Consider the following 16738-nt stretch of genomic DNA (forward strand, 5'->3'; position numbering starts at 1 on the left):
CTGTCGGGGGAGGGGAAAAGGGCAGACTGGAATTTTCTGCCCTGTGCCTGCGCAGGGAGAAGGAAGAAGAAGGGTGCCGCCCCACAAGGCATCGGGTGGCGCCATCTGGGAGGAGGGGCAGCCGCGGAAGCATGGCTGCCGAGAAGGGGAGACCCGAGGGCACTCTGCGCCCATGCCGAGCTTCCTTCAGGGGTGGCGGTGGGCCCGACCAACCACCCTATTATGGGGGCAGCGGAATTAGGCCTACCGCGGCCGCTCCCCTGCCAGGCCAGCAAACCACACTTCAGCCGGAGGGGTGACCGCAGTCTTCCATTACTATAAGATCTGTTGTCTTGTATGTACAGTAACATTTTCTTCCATTTATTCCCCTAGTGTCTTATTTTCTTCATTGCATCTTCAGAGAATCTTTAGGTTATAGAAAAGCCATGTGGAGAATATAGGGTATTCCCATATACCCAATATGCTCTCCCTTTTCCTGTTTCCCCTATCAATAACATTTTACATGTGGATGGTACACTTGTTACAATTGATGTACAAATATTGAAGCATTGCTACTAACCATGGTCAATGATTTACATTATGGTTTATAATTTGGACCCTACACTTTTATAAATTTTGATGACATTTAACAAGGCCTGTATCCATCACTGTAAGACCATGTGGAACAATTCCATCACCCCAAAAATGCCCCATGTTCCACCTATTTTATTTCTCTCTCGCTTCCCCTTGGGACCTGGGCAAGCATCATGCTTCATTCCTTAAGAACGAGATTCACGGTCACTTACAACAACACTGAGGGCTCCATACACTGGCCTGTCCTCCAATTTAAGGCACTTCCTATGATCTCAAGATACTCCTGCCACTCTATTTGAGAACACACCAGGACTCCCCAGGAGGCCACCCCTTCCCTCTCATTACGTGGGTCTCCACCCTCTGATAACACATACTACAATGGGATGAACACTCACACACTCCCTAGGTGGGCCCTGTCCTGCATGCTCTCCACATCCAAAACCCTAAACCAATAACTCTCCCTTCCATATTTGCCAAAATAACATTCTCAATGTTGTCATTTCAACCACATACCTACAAATCCCATGTTCACCTGCTCCCTCCCCCAACTCTCCTCCCAGTTCCATGTACAGTCCAACCCACCTTCCCCCAACCCCTCACAAACCAGCATCACCCAACCCAACAGCATCACTGCACTACTGTCACACCCATTCACTACACAACTAATCCCCAGAGCTCATCTGTTCCCTCCCCCAACCCTCACCCCAGTTCCATGGACAGTGCAACCCACCCCCACCCTACCCCCTTGCAGACCAGCACCACCCATCCCAATAGCCTCACTGCACCACCGTCATGCCCAGCCACTGCACAGCTACACCCTTACACCTTATCATCAGTTTTCCCCATAAGGGCACTGGCTCACAACCCTCTACACCATTTCTGACAGACACTAAAATTTAAGCAAGGATTAAAATAAAGTGGTCATTTATTGGCAAAGCAGCTGTGTTTCATGGATAGGGCACTGACCTTGGAGTTTCCACTTTCACATGTGAATCCAGCTCTGAGTCATATTAAGTTGTGAGATCTCAGGCAAGACACTGGACCTTTAATTAACCTTCCCCAGCATCTACACTACATACTTTATATACATTAAGTCATTCATAGACAAATGTCATGGTTGATTTACTATTCTCCTCCTCAGGTGGAAAAACTGAGGTACAGAATTCTATGTGCAACAATGACAAAAAATAGAAGTGAACTTCATCAGAAGTCAAAAGTTTTGTCAGTCAAAGGATGTTATCAAGAAAGTGAAAAGAACCTACAGAAATAGATGCAAATCTTATTTCCAGTATGGGTTTAAATAGCCAGTATGTATAAAAGAACACCAACAACTCAACAACAAAAAGTAAAACAACCAATTAAAAATGGGCAAAGGACTTGAACAGATAAATCTCCAGAGGATATATCAAATACCAATATGCACATGAAAAGATATTCAATGTCATTATTCATTAGGGAAATTCCTATAGAACATACAGTATCTGCAGGGTCAGCATTTGTGACTCCATGGAGGTTGAAATGATCTGGAAGATGTCAAGAAGACACTGGCAATTTTGGAAATTTAGGTGAGATACAGAACAAATGGGAGGCACCATGGGAAATTGTCATTGAATTTTAGAACCATTTGTAGGTTGATTATTAAAGTTACTTTAGGTTGCCATTAACTACAATTCTTTTCTTCTACTGTCTTTGCTATTCTTCTTACAGTAAGAAGGATGGCCCAGCAGCAGCTCATGCTGTACTTGTCAATCCACAAACTCCACTCTACCCTCCTGCTCAAGGCCAGAATACTCCCTGACTAATTCCTGGTTAAACACCAATGTGCTGGCAGATACTCTGTGACCTCCAAGCTCCCAACGAATAAATGATAGTGGAGCTTCCCAAAGACCAAGAAGATGAGGTGGCCCATCTAATGCTGAGGTGAGGTCACTATTCTTTGTCTAAGATATAAATATCACCCTTTTTGTTTCTTTCTCTTTCCATTGACTTCAGATAAGGATATCTAATTATGTATATTTGATACATACAATTTATAGCAGAGGAAAGTGTCAAGTGGGGTCCTCTTCAAACTGACCCCTTCTTTAAAAGGGCATCCACAAAAGGCATCAGATTATAAACTATGTGGTAGGGGTCTTTACCTCAGCAAAATTTTTTCCTCCACTGATTAAGAATTTTGTAATCACAAAGCAAAATGGACTTGAGGGATTTATGTTTAAGCAAAGCATGTGCTCTGCCACAGATGTCCCTCCACTTGCTTATAGGGTCTTTGACTTAACCATTTCCCATCTGTTCTTCTAAAGCACCAAGGGAACAAAGTACCTGAGCAAACACAACACAGCATGATCCAATATGGAGTTTTCATTTCTGTAATTGAGAATGACTCTAAGTGGAAGCAAAAACAGCACATATTCTGGAAGCACTCACTCTTGAGGGAATATCTGCATAAGAAAATCAGAGCATTCTTGCTGGCTTTATCTGGAGAGTCATTCTGTTTCCATATCCTGGAAGAAATGAGGATTGGGGTATGGTTAAAGACAGTTTCCAGGTAAAGAACTAGGTCTTACAAGCATCAGTGTTCCCTTAGGTGGCATGGACTCTGTGTACAGGGACTGGGGACTGTCTATGTGCAAGTCTGAGTGGTGTGCTTGTGAATGTGGGGGTAGGGGAGGGACTGTGTGTGTCCTGGAGAGGGGCAGTGGGATGCATATCCTTGAACATACTTCTAGCCTCCGCTCTAAACCCACATCCAAAATTCAAGGATTAGGAATAAAACCTGAACTTGCTTTCGTTTGAGAGGGATTGCTGTCCAGCTGCCGCTCAATACTTCCCAAGGCCTGGCAGGCTTTCTGGAAGACTTGTGTGAAGGGGCTACTGCCTGGCTTGTTCTACACACTGGCTCTCACACTCCTGCTGATCTGGTCTCCTGGCATGAACCAGGCCCACCATAGAGTCTCTGGAGCACAGGGCCCAGGGCTCCCTGCTCATCTCAGGACCCACAGCTCCAGTGAGACAGGTCAGCACTGTCCCCCCAAACTCTACCACCTCCCTCCCTGTGAACTTTCCTCAGGCCACACAGGCGTTTTCCTGTACTGGGCCACTCGGACATGCATAAATGTTTTCTTCCCTCCCTCCCCCAGCTGCCAACACTGTTCCAGAACAAGTTTGGTTCCAGAAATTATTCTGTACTGGTTCAAGAGAAGAGACTTGGGAAGAAAGAAGAGATGAAGAGAAAAAGAGGAAATGTGGAGCAGGTCAGAAGAGGGGAAGGGAAACAAGTGCATATGGAATCCACTGCTTTTCTAGCTTTCTTTTTGGCATTTCAGGAAATTCAGCAAAACGGAGGGCAACACTAGGTAACTGCGATCAACATTTTATGTTAACATGCAAGTGGAGCTAGGAACTAGCTGGTAAAAATAGGCACAGGAGGTAAAGGATGCCCTAACAACTTCTACCCAGGGGACAGAAACACTTTCATAAAAGCGCCTAAGTTGCTCGGTCATCCATTCAATGGCTCCTTAATTTGGGCAAGAGGGCAAGTAGGGTCACTGTGTACAACTTCCTCTGCCATTAATCTCTGTGCCTTTCCAGATTCTGGAACTTGTGTTTGTTTTCCAGATCCTAGTATCAACAGCTACAAAGACCATGCATGAACTGAAGGTCTTTGCCAGAGCCTCAGAGGAGCTGGTGTTTGCAGAATGAAAGGCATAATTCCTTGAAATGGAGACACCTCAGTACTCAACCCCTTATACCCATTCTCTAATCAGCTGATTTAGTGAAAGTCTGGTTTTAGCTTGACAGATTTAAAGTGAGGTTTAGAAAGAGAGTTTACTTTTAATGTTAGGTATTATTATATTAAATAATATTTATCTCCTACAAGTTTTCTTAATATTTATCAAGCACCCTAAAGAAAGTTAAAACTTCCTGAATCATCCTATGTCTGTCTCCCTAGTAGCTTTCACCAAAGACACTCCCTCTCTCATACAACCCCATTTAGTCATAGTGGAACAAGTGTAAATGTAATACTTAGCATCTGTCCTCAGGCCAATGTCTTTCTAAACACTTTCTAAACCTTTACTGACCTCTGTTCACTCAGCTGGAAGGGAATGTGGGAACAATATTACCCAGGGTCTAACTGTATAATGTGGACTTCCATGTCTTTTATATGAGCAAATCAATTTTGTTGGGTATAAAATTAATGGCTCCACTTTCTTCTAACACAATGTATTGTCTTCAAAAACCTTGATGAGAATCTAATTTTCTATCTATTGTGCTAGATGCACAAATGATTTTTTCTTTTTCTGTAAAGCCCATCAATTCTACTAGACTATATATTGTCATATTCATTCTCATTCAGTGCTCAAAGCATTCCTTCTATTTACAGACAAAAATGATACCTTTAAATTTATTTCAGGTCTCTGCTTTGGTTTTGTCTTTTCATGCACACCAGTTATTCACATGTTGGTTCTTCCATACCTATCATTAGCTTTTGACACTTTTTCTCAAATCTTTAAAAAAATTTTATTTTCTCTTGAATAATTTTTTTCTTTCATCAACTTCTATTTCCTATAAGGCATTATCATTCACTGTGTTTCTTCTAGCTTGCATTACATTTTGAAGTGATTTTTCCTTTTTTTCCACACTTTCCACATTTCTGTCCCTTCATTTTTTATTATCTGATGTCTTTTCATATCTTGCTTGATTTTCTTAATGCCTAATGCCTTGTTTTTTGAAAAACTACACCATAAAGAACACCAAAATGAAGATTTTTCATTTCATTGTATACTGTTACTCTGTATTTATTCCTTTTTTGCCCTTTATTACCTTTGTATGTCATTTGACATGAGTATTTTTTCTATTGGTCATTTTATATGATTTTTTCCCCTTGAATTTGTAGGCAGTATTATGATTCAGAACAGCTTTCCAAACCCTACAGAGCTGTCTCTCCTGTAGTTTCTGTAAAATGCTCAAAGACATGGCACTTAATTCTGGGTATTTCCTGGTTCCATATTTCTCCCACTCTTAAATATAGGCCTTTGTTCTCACTGTCTCTACTGTACAAGCGTTTTTCATTCTGCATCTGATTATTGCCTTTTAACCCAATATTGAATTCTTTTTCTAAAATGGAACAACTGCCATCATCTTGCCAAAATCTAGTCATAACCCTTAAATGTGCATATATTTTCAGGATCATTTAGTTTTAGAGGTGTTTTCAGTTATATGTCTTAAAATGTAATTCATTTCTGAATTAATTTTGTTTAAAAGTATTTTATCTAATAATTAACTTTTAGTTTCTCTTCTTTTATTTTTTAAATTTATTTCTCTCCCCTTCACTGCCTCCCCCAGTTGTCTGCTTTCTGTGTCCATTCACTGTGTGTTCTGTGTCCGCTTGTATTCTTGTCAGCAGCACCTGGAATCTGTGTCTCTTTTTGTTGTGTCATCTTGCTTCATCAGCTCACCATGTGTGTGGCACCATTCCTGGGCAGGATGCATGTTTTTCACATGGGGTGGCTCTCCTTTCAGGGTGCACTCCTTGCCCATGGGGCTCCCCTATGCGGCAGACACCCCTGCGTGGCACAGCACTCCTTGCGTGCATCAGCACTGCGTGTAGGCCAGCTCATCACACAGGTCAGAAGGCCCTGGATTTGAACCTTGGACCTCCCATATGGCAAGCAGATGCCCTAACCATTGGGCAACATCTGCTTCCCTTTAGTTTCTTATTATTACTCTTGAAACTGAAGGTAAGTTCATCAATTCAAAGAGGATTATTATCGATTTGTGACATTAAATATAAACTCCAACATAATCCTACAAAATATCTAAAAAAATATACAGAAAAATAAATAAGAATGGGAAAAAACTGTTTCATTACAAAAGATCAACTATACACAAAAGAAGGCAGGAATGGAGGAAATAAGGGGAAAAAAGTACAAGATGTATAAGAAATAAATTTAAAATTCCTAAATAAATCCTGCTTTTCAAAGTACTTGCTTTAAAATAAATAGATTATAAGGTGTACATTCAAGAGACTTAAATATTTGGACTGTCCATGTCCCAGCTGGGCTTTGAATCTCAACAGTTCATTGGACTCACCCAGTACAACTAACTAGGAAATGATGGCACAATAATGATGGGTGGATGGCACAACAACCATCCCAAGAAACATAAAGAGTCTACAACTGTAAGTAAGATATTCTCATGCATCTTGCTCTATGGGAGCAAAGCCCCCTCTCAATTAGAGGTGGAATGGGCATCACCATCCCAGAATCCTCAGCACTGGGGGAATGAACTATGGACTAAAGTAGACTTACTGGTATCCTACCATAGACTTACTTTGATTCTAGCAATGGAAGATTTGTATCATTGATGTGAAAGGCAGTGGCCAGTAGAGGTTCTGAGGGAAAGGAGAGGGAAAAACAGATGTAATATGGGGGCATTCTTGGGACATGGGAATTGCCCTAAATGACATTGCAATGACAGATACAGGCCATTATATATCTTCCCATAACTATAAAATTGTGTGGGAGAGAATATAAATTACAATATAAACTATAATCCATGATTAGAGGCAATGGTCCAAAATGTATTCATTAACTGTAACAAATGTACCACACTGATGAAGGATGTTAATGTTGGAAAATTTAGGAGGTGTAGGGAATGGGGCATATAGAAATCCTCTATGTTTTTTATACATTATTTATGTAATCTAAGTATCTTTTAAAAAATAAAGAAAGAAATAGATTAAACTCACCAAAATACACATGTTGGCAGAATGTATTTTAAAAATACTTCAGAGAAGCTGACTTGGCTCAATGGATAGCGTGTCTGCCTACCACATGGGAGGTCCATGGTTCAAACCCAGGACATCCTTGACCCACGGGGAACTGTCCCACGTGCAGTGCTGATGCACACAAGGAGTGCTGTGCCACGCAGGGGTGTCCCCTGTGTAGGGGAGCCCCATGTGCAAGAAGTGCACCCTGTAAGGAAAGCCACCCAGCATGAAAGAAAGTCCAGCCTGCCCAGGAGTGGCACTGCACACACCAAGAGCTGATGCAGCAAGATGATGCAACAACAACAACAAAAGAGACACAGATTCCCAGTATCAATGACAAGAATAGAAGCAAACACAGGGGAACACACAGTGAATGAACATAGAGAGTAGACAACTGGGGTCAGGGTGGGAGGGAAGAGAAATAAGTAAAAATATATATTTAAAAAATACTTCAAACACCTATGTTATTTTAAAGACATTCATTTCAGATCCAAAGAAACAAATAGTTTGAAAGTTTTGAGAAGAAAAAAAAATATTACATATTAAGAGTAACTAGAAGAGAGCAGGGTGGCTAAACTACTATCAGAATAAAATAGCCTTGTAGTCCAAAATTACAACAAAAGGAAATGGAGGATATTATATATTAAGAAAAGGGTCAATCCACCAGAAGGTATAGCAACATATATGCACAGAACCACAAAATATATGAAACAACACTGGCAAAACTGAAAGAAGAAATAGTTATACAATAATAGTTGGAGACTTCAAAACACCAGTTGCAAGAATCAATCAGGGAAGCAGATGTGCCTTAACTGATAGAGCATCTGCTACCATATAGGAGGTTCAGGGTTCCGTAACCAGGGCCTCCAGGCCCAAGTGGTGAGCTGGCCAATGCACAGTGCTGCCACAGGCAAGGAGTGACATGCCACACAGGGCTGTCCCTCATGTATGGGTGCCCCATGTGCAAGGATTGCACCCCTCAAGGAGTGCCACCCACATGAAAAATGCAGCCCACCCAGGAGTGCTACCACACACAAGGGAGACCTGATGCAGCAAGATGATGCAACCAAAAGAGACACAGATTCCCAGTACCACCTGAGAATAATACAAGCAGACACAAAAGAATACACAGCTAATGGACACAGAGAACAGACAATGGAGGGGAAGGGAAGAGAAAATAAATCTTTAAAAAAAAAGAATGAGTCAATCATCAAGACAATTTAAGAATGGAAACTGAGGATGTGAACAATACTATAAACATTCTGCACCTAACATATATGGAACACCACTCAACAACAGTATATTACACATTCTTCTAAAGTGTCCATGGATCATTTTCCAGGCTAGACCATCTATCTGTTAGGGCACAAGACAATAAAAATTAAAGGATAGAAATCACACAAAATCCTTTCCTACCCCAATGGATTTATATAAAAATCAACAGAAAGAAAACTGTAATTGTACAATTAAGTAGAAACTATATGACCCTTTTTAAAATAACCTATGGGATAATTTTCTGAAATCCACCTACAAAGAAAACCAGAAAATTCTTAGAGAAAATTTCTTTTAAAAATGTCCAAAAAACAATGGAAAGGAGCAAGGCACTACTCATTGGGAAACTTATAACTATAAATTCTAACATTAAGGAAGAATGATATCTAATCAATTACCTTTCCTCATATCTTGAGGAAAGAAGAGAAAACTAAACCTAACATTAGTAGGAGGAAGGAAATAATAAAGATTACAAAGGAGACACGGAAGATAAAGCACAGAAAAACAACTGAGAGGATCAATGAAACCAAAATTTGGTTCTTTAAAAAGATTAATAAAATTGACAAACCTTTATCCAGACAAAGAGAAATGAGAGAAGACACAAATAACTATTTAAGGAATGAAATTGGGAACATTAACACTCATCTGGCAGAAATTAAAAGGGTTATAAGAGAATGCTATGAACATTTATATGTCAATAAACTAATCGAGAAGACATGAGCAAATTCCTAAAACATAAAAATAACCTGTTATGACTCAAGAAGATATAAAAGATCTTAACAGACCTATAAAAGCAAAGAGATTGAATAGTCAAAAACCTCCCATCAAGGAAAGGTCAAAGTCCAGATGGCTTCAGGGAGAATTGTATCAGATGTTCAAACAAGAATTAAGACCAATCCTTGCCAGATGCTTCCAAAAAACTGAAGAGGTAGGAATTCTTCCTAACTCATTCCATAAGGCTGCTATTGTTCTGATACACAAACCAGATAGACACATCAAAAGAAAACAAAGAACAACTTCCATATAAATATAGAAGCAAAAACTCCCAACAAAACACTGGCAAATCAAATCAAACTACATATATTATAAGGATTATACCCCATGGCCAAGGGTGACTTATCCCCAGAATGCAGTGGTGGGCCAACCTAAGAAAATCAGTCACTATAGTAACACCACATTAAAAGAATGGAGGGGAAAATCTATGATCACTTCAATAGCACAGAGAAGGCTTCTAATGAAATCTACTATGATTTCATAATAAAAATGCTCAGAAAGGGAAACGGACTTGGCCCAGTGGTTAGGGCGTCCATCTACCACATGGGAGGTCCGCGGTTCAAACCCCGGGCCTCCTTGACCCGTGTGGAGCTGGCCCATGCACAGTGCTGATGCGTGCAAGGAGTGCCCTGCCACACAGGGGTGTCCCCCGTGTAGGGAAGCCCCACACGCAAGGAGTACGCCCAGTAAGGAGAGCCGCCCAGCACGAAAGAAAGTGCAGCCTGCCCAGGAATGGCGCTGCCCACACTTCCCATGCCACTGACAACAGAAGCTGACAAAGAAACAAGATGCAGCAAATAGACACAGAGAACAGACAACCGGGGGGGGGGGGGAATTAAATAAATAAATAAATCTTTTTTAAAAATTGCTCAGAAAAATAGGAGTGAAACAAGTAAATACAAAAAACTCACAACTAACATCATAGTCAATGTGAGAAAACAATGAAAGCTAGCAATGAAAGAATGAAATCTGAGGTCAGGAACAAGACAAGGATGCCCACTGTTACCACTTCTATTCAAAATTAAACTGGAAGTTCTAGCCAGGGTTATTAGGCAAAAAAAGAGAAAGGCATTCAAATTAGAAATCAAAAACTACCACTATTCTCAGATGATATGATCGTTCATATTGAAAATCCCAAAAAGTCCACAAGAAATCTACTAGAGGAAATAAATTCAGAAAAGTTGCAGTATAAGATAAACACTAAAAAAATCAGTTGTTTTGCCATACCAGGAAAGAGCACTCTGAAATGGGCATTAAACATCAATTCCAGTAGCTGCAACAACTACTCTGCAGTTCATTGGCATCACCCAGGGTAACTAACAAGGAGGTGGGGATAGACATCCACCATACCAAGAAACTGAGGGAATCTACAACTGCAAGCAAGAGAGTCCCATCCATCAGCCATATGGGATGAAGCCTCGTCTCAATTAGAGGTGGAGTAGGTATTCCCAACCCAGAATCCTCAGGATTGGGGAATAAAATATGGATGAGAATGGACTTACTAACATTCTACTATAGACTTACTGGTATTCCAGCAATGGAAGAAATTATATCATTGATGTGGAGACAGTGGCTGCTGGAGGTGCTGAAGGCAGAGAAAGGGAAAAAGAGGTGTAATATGGGAGCATTTTTGGAACATGGAATTGTCTTCACTGACACTGCAAAAACAGATACAGGCCGCTATATAGCCTAAAAAATTGAATGAGAGTGAGTAGAAAGAATGTACACTATAATCCATGCTTCCTGGCAATGCTCCAAATGTGTTCATCAATTGCAATGAATGTACCATATTAATGAAAGAAGTTGTTAATGTGGGGAAGGGTGGGAGGTGTGTGGAATGGGGCATTTGGAAATCCCTTATATTTTTTGTGTAACATTTTCTATAACCTAAGTACATTTGAAAAAATAAAAAATATCTTCTAAAACATTCCATTCACTATAGCCTCTACAAGAATAAAATACCTGATAATGAGTTTAAATAAAGAGATGAATGACCTGTACACTGAAAACTGCAAAGCACTTAATTAAATTTGACCTAAATTATGACCTAATTAATTTTAATTAATTAATTAAAGATGATCTAAATAAATGGCAAGATACCGTGTCCTTGTTTCAGATGTAATATTGTTACAATATCAGTACTATCTGAAGTGATCTACAGAATAAATGCAATATCCACGATGGGGGGAAGGCAACACATTTACATGCCAAGTTTGGCTTCAAGACTGGCCATATTTGAGCAACACAGAGGCTTTCAGGAGGTAACTCTTAGGCACCCTGCAGCTCTAGGCCTTGTTCTTATTTCAGGTGCACAGGCTTACAAGCATAGTCATTAGTATCAAGAGCTCACTGTTGGACCTTTCTTCTTTTTTGGTCTTTGCCGTTGCACTTGGGGGACTGTTGTTCCTTTAGGGACTGTGACAGAGCTCCCCTGGCTAGGAACTCAGCACTCCCTCAGTTGTTGTTTTTAATTGTAACCACTATGACAATATCCAAACATTTTTATGTACCCTGGATATATGCCCTGGAGAACTCCCTGCCAACCATGGGTCCCCTGTCAATAACATCCCACACCAGTATTCCTCCCCTGCCATTGTTAACCTTTCTGTGATCCAAAACCTCTTCAAAAATGAAGCCCAATATATTGCCAGGTTCCATTAATAGTAAAATGGAATATAGCGATGAGTTTAAAGGTTAGATATATTATAGATATTAACTTAGAAAAATTGAGGTAAAAATAAATTGGGGTGTCAAAAATTTTTAAATGCAAAAGCTTTATTTTTGATGTTTTGCCTCCCATCACTGCAATAAGTGTTGCCCTGTATGCAAACTGGCAAGGCAACTTCTTCTGCTGAGGGATTACTACCAAGTACCAGCTGATGATGTAACTAGAAAATGACCTTAAATAAAAGGGTCAAATTGGACCAGCAGAATATCTCAGTCTACATATAATATCAGGAGTTAAAAATGCTTCTTGACCTGAATAAAAGGGAGAAATGGAAAGGACAAATGAGTTTAGATGTCTATGAGTCTCCAAAAAGAGCTGAGAGGTCTCAGAGGAGTTGCCCTTATGCACACCTCAGCAGAGTCCCAGAGACAGATAAAGTAGATACAACCCCAGGTACTGGTTCTTCTGAGGGCTACAGGGACCAACAGGTTCTATGGTCATGGCAGATGGAGTTCAGTGCCATGTCAGTTGGCCCTACTTTCGAGTTTGTGTTTCTGTGTGATGGAGCTGGACTCACATCTGATCTTTGTCCACAAGCCTCTCCTGTTTTACCAGATCTGTAGTTGGTGCTGGGGTTTAGTGTATACCCAGGGGACCTGAATCTCTGGACTGTCCATGGGATAGCCAGGCCCTGAGCCTCAACAGACTTGCAGCTCCTACACTCTGGTTTATTGGACTTACCCCACTCATCTAACATGGAGATGAAGGTCAACCACCACACCAGGGAGCCAAGAGTGCCTACAACTGAAAGCAGAACTGCATCCAGCATCCATGTGGAATCTAAGTGCCCTCTTGATATAGATGTGGAGTAGACACAACCATTCTAAGGTCCACAGGATGGAGGAATAGAGTATGGATTAGAGTGGACTTACTGATATTCTATTCATGAACTATTGTGATTAGTAATTGAAGAAAATGTGGCATTGGTATGGAGAAATTGGCCATGGTGGCTGCTGGGGCTAGGGAGTGGGAGGAAGAGATGTGATGTGGGGGCATTTTCAGGGGTTGGAGTTGTCCTGGGTGGTGCCGCAGGGACAGTTACCAGACATTGTATGTCTTCCCATGGCCCACTGGATGGATTGTGGGACAGTGTGGGCTATGGTGTGGACCATTGACCATGAGGTGCAGCGGTGCTCAGAGATGTATTCACCAAGTGCAATGACTGATCATGATGATGGAGGAGGTTGTTGTTATGGGGGGAGAAGTAGGGTAAGGGGAGTGGAGGGTATATGAGGACCTCATATGTTTTTAAAGTAACATTAAAAAAATAAAGACAAAAAATGAAGAAAAAATAAATAAATGCAATACCTACCAAAATCTCCACAATCTTTTTTTAGGAATGGAAAAAGTTGATCCTCAAATTCACATGGAATAGCAAGGTACCAACTCACCAAAACAATCTTTCAGAAGTTTCTAACCATATAATAAGCAAACGCAACCAAGATATCCCAAATTATACAACATAACATAAAAAGAACTAGAAAATCTCATCTATTCTCCAGGGGAAAAAACAATCAGCCAATACAGTCCCAAAGGAACGAGAGAAGGAATTATGCAACAAAGTACTCTCTGCTCAATGAGAAAGGAAAACCCTCTTGGAAAGAAAGAAAAGATAGTTCTCAACAAAGAAACATAAACAACAACAAAAATGTAAAAGGAAATTTTAGACCTATATTTAAAGTATCCAAAATTCAAGGACAACTAGCAAGATGGCAGCAGAGTAAGGAGCTCCTAGAGTCAGCTCCTGCTACAGGGCAGTTAGTAATCACAGTACTAGCTAAAGCACCTGTTTGGGTGTGCCAGGAAGCCAGAAGAGCATCCTGCAACATCCTTGAAAGAATGGAAGGGAAGAGATTGCCCATCTGCAAAGAAGATTCAGAAGCAGAGCACCCCATGCCCTGGAGGCTAGTGCCCATCATCCACTGGAGGCACAAGCCACCTGGGGAGCTATTCTGCAGCTGGAATAGGAAGTTCCACTTCCCAAAAATGGGGAAGGAAAAGGTAGTTGGGTACCAACTTCAGCTACTGATGAGTAAATTGAGAGGGCTACAGTATATAATCCTAAGAACAGCTAAAGTTTGAACCTGACCAAGTCAGAAAGAGGCTGGGAGCCACCATCTGAACTCCATGTTGAGCACAAGGGGAGGCAGGACAGAATAAAAACCTCAGTGCTGGTAGGGACCAGCACCTTTCCATCCAGATCAGACTGCAGCTCTAGCATAGGACCCAGCCTCACCTTAAGCAAGGAGGAAGCTGTGGGACCTGCATTAGCCTCTTTGGGAAATTACCAGCCAAGTTGAGATGCCAATGAATATTCTACTATGGCAGCACAAGCTGCCCCAAGAGCTATCCTCTGGCTAGAAATGGAAGCTCCATTTTCCCAAAAACAGGGGAGGAAGAGAGTTGGCCACCGATTTCAGCTACTGATTAAATTCCGCTTGCTAGAGAGCAGCTAAAGTATGAACCTGTCCAAGTCAGAAAGATGCTGGTGGCCACCATTTTTTAACTCTGCCCCAGCATGAGGGGAACCCAGGCTGACAGAAAATCACAGTGAACATAGGGACCAGTTTCTTGCACCCAGATCAGCCTGCAGTCCTATCCTAGGCTTCAGCCCCACCTCTGGCAGGGAGGAACCTAATGGGCCCTGCACCAGCCTATCCAGGTAACTGCAGGAACCGTTAGCTGACATGGACTGAATAGTCGGAACTCTACCAGGACAACTGTGGTCATCTTGGACCTGCAATGCATAGATTGCAGCCCATGCCTGCAGCTCCATCCCTGCCCCAGGCAGGGGTGAAAGGGGCGTGAAGCTTCATCAGTCTCTCTGGGCAGCCACAGTCTAGGCCTGCATGACTTGAATTATTCCACACAGCTGTGATTCTGTCCCTACCCCTGGCAAAGGAGAAAGTTGAGAGAAGCTTCATCAGTCCCTGAGTAATGAGGGCAGCTTAAGCCTCCACAGCTTAGAGCACCAACTACATCCTTGGCTCCTACTGCACAACCAGCAAAGAAGAAAGGGCAGAAAGTCATAAACTAAAGAGAAAAACTACTCCCAGAATAAATACTCTACTACTCCAGATGCCAAGACAACAAAAAATTATAATCCACACCAAGGAACAGGAAGATATGGCCCAGTTAAAGGAACAAGATAATGTTCCAAATAACAGAAAGGACTTGAGACAACTAATCATAGAAGTTTAAGCAAATCTCCTTAATAAATTCAATGAGATGGTTAAAGAGATTAAGGATATTAAGAAGACATTGGAGGAGCACAAAGAAGAATTTGAAAGCATACATAGCAAATTAGCAGATCTCAGAATGAAAAGTGCAATAAGTGAAATTTAAAAACATTGGAATCATATAATGCAGACTTGAGGAGGCAAAAGAAAGGATTGGTAAGCTGAAAGAAATGGGCTCTGAAAGTAAACATACAAAAAACAGATGAGGAATGGAAAAAATTGAACAAGGAATCAAGGAACTAAATGACAACAAAAGATGTACAAACGTACATGTCATGGGTGACCCAGAGGAGAAAAGAAGGGAAAAGGGGCAGAAGGAATATTTGAAGAAATAAGGGTAGAAAATTTCCCAACCCTATTGAAGGACATAGATATCCATGTCCAAGAATCACAATGTACTTCCATCCAAAAAAATCTGAATCAACCAACTCTGAGACACATACTAACCAGAATATCTGATGCCAAAGAAAAAGAGAATTCTGAGACCAACAAGAGAAAAGCAAAGCATAACATAAAGAATACCCAATAAGAAGATTAATTTCTCTTCAGAAACCAGGGAGGCAATAAAACAGTGACTTGATATATTTAAGATACAAGAGAAAAACTTCCAGCCAAGGATCTTAAAACCAGCAAGACTGTCTTTCAAAACTGAGGGTGAGATTAGAATATTCACAGATAAACAAAACTGAGAGAATTTCTAACCAAGAGACAAGACTTTCAAGAAATACTAAAGGGTATGCTAGACCTTGACAAGAAAGGACAGGAAAGAGAGGCCTGGAAGGGAGTCTAGAAATGAAGATTATATCAATAAAAGTAACTAAAAGAGGAAAAGAATGGTGAAAATAAAATATGGCAGATAGAACTCAGAAAGTCAAGAAAAACCTTAACCAATGATGTAAGGCACTTGTATTCATAAAACTGCAACTCAATGTTAAAAAAAAGTTTTAAAAGTTGTAAATAACTAGAAGAATATTCCATGCTCATGCATTGGAAGACTAAATATTAAGTTGTCAATTCTACTCAAATTGATATACAGATTCAATGTAAACCTGATGAAAATTCCACCAGAATTTTTTTAATTGAAAACACAATTACCAAATCTATTTGGAAGGGTAAGGGATCCTGAATAGCTAGAAACATCTTAAAAAGGAAAAGCGAGCTCTCACCTCCAGACTTTAAATCATACTTCCTATAGTGGTTTTAAAAAACATAGTACTGCCATAAAGACAGACACATAGACCAATGGAATCAATTTGATAGTTCAGAAACAGACCCTCCCATGTATGGTCAAGCCATTTTTGACTAGCCTGTGAATCCCACACAGCTCAGGCAGAATAGTCCATTCAACAAAGGGTGCTGGAAGAACTTGATATCCATAGCCAA

The 16738-nt window shown here is 40.8% G+C and overlaps 1 long non-coding RNA gene across 2 annotated transcripts in view; it reads right to left on the reverse strand.

The window, feature by feature from the left end:
• Positions 1 to 3068, reverse strand: part of LOC139437829 (uncharacterized) — a 185200-nt gene extending 182132 nt beyond the window's left edge. Inside the window, exon 1 of one of the 2 annotated variants that reach the window (XR_011647733.1) lies at positions 2998 to 3068. This is a non-coding gene — a long non-coding RNA (uncharacterized lncRNA). Of the gene's footprint in view, positions 1 to 2892 lie in introns of both variants that reach the window. The other variant, XR_011647734.1, reaches the window with a different exon arrangement.
• Positions 3069 to 16738: the final 13670 nt, after the last annotated feature.

Source organism: Dasypus novemcinctus, chromosome 29 (genome assembly GCF_030445035.2).
Source record: "Dasypus novemcinctus isolate mDasNov1 chromosome 29, mDasNov1.1.hap2, whole genome shotgun sequence".
Classification (NCBI taxonomy): domain Eukaryota; kingdom Metazoa; phylum Chordata; class Mammalia; order Cingulata; family Dasypodidae; genus Dasypus; species Dasypus novemcinctus.